The sequence below is a fragment of the Asparagus officinalis genome, chromosome 4 (assembly GCF_001876935.1).
Source record: "Asparagus officinalis chromosome 4, Aspof.V1, whole genome shotgun sequence".
Taxonomy (NCBI): domain Eukaryota; kingdom Viridiplantae; phylum Streptophyta; class Magnoliopsida; order Asparagales; family Asparagaceae; genus Asparagus; species Asparagus officinalis.
In genome coordinates, this window is record NC_033797.1 from 32,701,008 (window position 1) to 32,704,635 (window position 3,628).

The window sequence follows — 3,628 nt, forward strand, 5'->3', positions numbered from 1 at the left end:
AGTTTGTTGGTGGGGGTCTGGCTTAGTTCAGACCGGTTCGGTTTGGCTTTGGGTTTAGTTCGGCTTTGGGTTTGGTTCAGTTCAAGGCCTTTTTAAATTCCCGATCTCTTCTTCTTCCTTTCTTCATTTCGGAATTTATTCTCTTGAATTCAAAAACCGATTGCTTCCTTCCTTTGTTTCTTTTTCAAACCCCTCAACTTCTTCCAGTTTTCTTCGTTCGATTTGGGAGCTAGGCCCGTATCTTGAGGCTTCAACTTGGTGATTTAGGGTTTCTTTTCGTTTGGATCTTGAAGAGCATTCGCGACGTGGGTTCACCATCCCTGTTCTTGATCAAATTTCAGGTAAGCTTCAGCCCTCAGAACTTCAATTCGAACCCATATAACAATTGAACTTCAATTCTAAGAGTATAGCCGAAACCCTAGTCTTTTTTTTTTTTTTTTTTTGATTTCGGGGAAAACACCAAGCTTGATTTCAGGTTCTTGGATGATGGTCGAACACTTGAAGGGGCTTAGCTTAGGGTTTATATGCATTGATATTTCAATTATATGGCCGAAATTAAGGCTTGATTTTGGTTTCTTGAATGATAGCCGAAACTTTTGAGTGGTTGAGAGTTGGCCAAACCTGTTTTCAATTTATTCTTGGTTTGATTCTGATTCTCAGACCTGTAGGAATTACTGTCTGATTACCCCCTTGCGCCCAAGCTCTTGGTTTGTTCGATCCCATTCAAGACCCAAGCACTTGATTCTTTAATTTGGTCACTCCTTCAATTTCAGTGATTTCGCCTCTTTAAGTGTGGCCAAATCACCGAATTTTGGGTTTGTGATCTTCGGGATTTTGGTCGTGCGCGAGAATTGATTCTTATACTTGGACATGGCCAAGACCTCAACTCGATTTTGGCTTTGTGCATAAACTAGGGCTTGGTCGCAAAGATGTTTAGTTTGTGTTCACCCTTTGACTTCAACAACTCGGTTTAAACTTTCATTTGTACGCGATAACTGCCATATCGGGCTTTTAGCATTTATGATAGCCTAATTTGTAGGCACGTCGTGTTTCATTGCTGGCCACGTAGATGACTTTGGCCGAAATCCTAAAATTCTGGCTTAAATTGTTGCACGACCTGTTGTGGGTTTATGATAGCCTAATTTGTAGGCACGTCGTGTTTCATTGCTGGCCACGTAGATGACTTTGGCCGAAATCCTAAAATTCTGGCTTAAATTGTTGCACGACCTGTTGTGGGTTGAAACTGAATCTGCATCAGGCCTTCCATTTAGGTTTAATTTAAACAACCAATCCTATTTCATAGAATAACGCCATTTTCTCCCTATATTAGTCTGATATTTCCTAATTTTCGACATAATTGAATTATTAATTCTCTCTGCAGATATGTCGCCTAAGAGATCTCGTGTTTAAATATTAACATATCACACTGCATATTACATCCCCGCTTTGTTCTCCTTGGTGAGGCAATTGGGAAGAGCCGCCACCCTCCTTCGTGGGGGTGGACGCTTCACAAGTCGTGTTTTGCTTGGTCAAGACATGACTGAATTAACTTGGGGCGATTTCCTGCTGTACTGTACTCCGAAGGATAGGTATATTGTCGCATTATTCGTGCGACTATATATCCCGTGCTTCGTGTGTATAGTGCGGCTCTTAATCGTCTTGCCTAGTTAATTCATTGTGAATATGTAGTTGGTATAATATCCTCGCTTTGCTCTCCTTTGTGAGGCAATTGAGAAGAGCCGCCACCCTCTTTCGTGGGGGTGGACGCTTCACAAGACGTGTTTTGCTTAGTCAAGACACGTTTTAAGACAATATGGGGCGATCTCATGTTGTGCCATATCCCACAGACTCGGGTATATCATCGTGTTGTTCGCACGTTAATATGCTTTGTCATTTGCGTGTGTGACATAATTGAGATCGTCTCACCATTTATAAGGCCGTGACTCTATCTCACAATTTGTGAGGCGAGTTCGACGCCTATACTGCCTTAACATAGGCATTTATGACTGTATCTAATAATTACCTATTGTTTTACCTCAGTTGAATTTCTCTCGAGAGAGTTTAACGCCCATTCGGTGGAAGGCCGCTGCAGTGAGGCTTATGCCTCTACTGATGAGCCGATCCCCGTTCCGGTAGCTCCTCAGTTTGCTCCGGGTTTACCGGAAGAGCTTTCGCGATTAATACGGAAGGGAGGGCGCCATAGTTTAAGGCAACTTATCACAGATGCGCCACTAGTGAAGGACCCAAGTTCTACGCATCCGTTGAGGAATCCGGACTACTTATTTGGCGATTCCATAGAAGATCCCGCCGCTGCATCTCTTGGAATGGAGCAATGCCTGCACCATGACGACGGTGGCCATTTATACCTTCCTCCGATTCCTCGTCACCGTTCGCTTGCCGAGCTTCGGTGTCAAGCTGTTCCGCGGGAAATGTCATGGAGGCTATCAGAAGAACACGAGCGCATTCATTATGGTTATATCGCTCATGGCGCAACTCCCGGCTCAAGTAATCGGAACCAGATAACAGGGTTGTATCCGGGGATCACAGGATTGAATGACCCACCCAAAGGTGAGATCTTCACTGTTGCTAACACTGTGAAGAATCGGCTCGCAGCTTTGGGTCGAGAAATGCCAGCAACCGGTCATCGATGTTATGGATGGGTACATTCATCGGATAGGCTATGGTGGACTTGTTTGAGCAACTATATCTTGGACCGGTTCGGTGAGGATTTGAAGGCTAGTGGCTTGTATGCAGCTGTCTGCGCCACCACTTATGGACTAATGGATGGGTACATTCATCGGATAGGCTATGGTGGACTCGTTTGAGAAACTACATCTTGGACCGGTTTGGTGAGGATTTGAAGGCTAGTGGCCTGTATGCAGCTGTCCGTGCCACTACTTACGGATTAACCATGTTACGACGACTTGGTTCTCCTTGCTGGTTTGTCAGTGCTTGGATTTGTTGGTCATGTCGCGGGGTTGTCCCTCGCTGGATACCGTATTATCTGATGCGACCGCAGAGCCAGCATCCGATTCTTCATCTTCTGAAGGTAATCTTGTCTGAATCCTACCATAAGTTGCTCGTATGATGGCTCTAGACTACAGACATGTTATACGCCGGGGTGCTTTCGGAATTGACTTGGGATTATCCCGTGTCGATGTCCCTTTGCTGGTCATATTAGTGGTGACCCTCAGAAATTCTCCGTCTTCAACCACCGTTCTTCTTTGTCGGAAACGCCTAGGCCTTGGTTTTGGTGTTTCGGTACTGAGCTTTTCGAAAACCGAAATTCTTTCGGGAACTATCTTGATGCAGCTGCACTCAGATAATACTGCCCGAATGAGTTTGAAACAGGGGCATTGAGTTTCTAGTTCTTGAGGAATCCTTTTCCTGGTTTTACTTGTACCCCCACCACGATAGTACAACTCGTCGGTTTGAAGGTCGGAGTAACCTATCGTGTGTTGGCACGACTTCTCAGGTATAACACTATCGTCATCAGACGATAATGTTTCCTTCTGAGGGCGAACTGCCTTCTTTGGGCTTTCAAGAGTCACGCGCCTCGAAACATGCCTTTGTGGGCGTGAATTCTCAGCTGGCTCCTGGACTTCAATGCGCAAATTGGTGCGCCTAG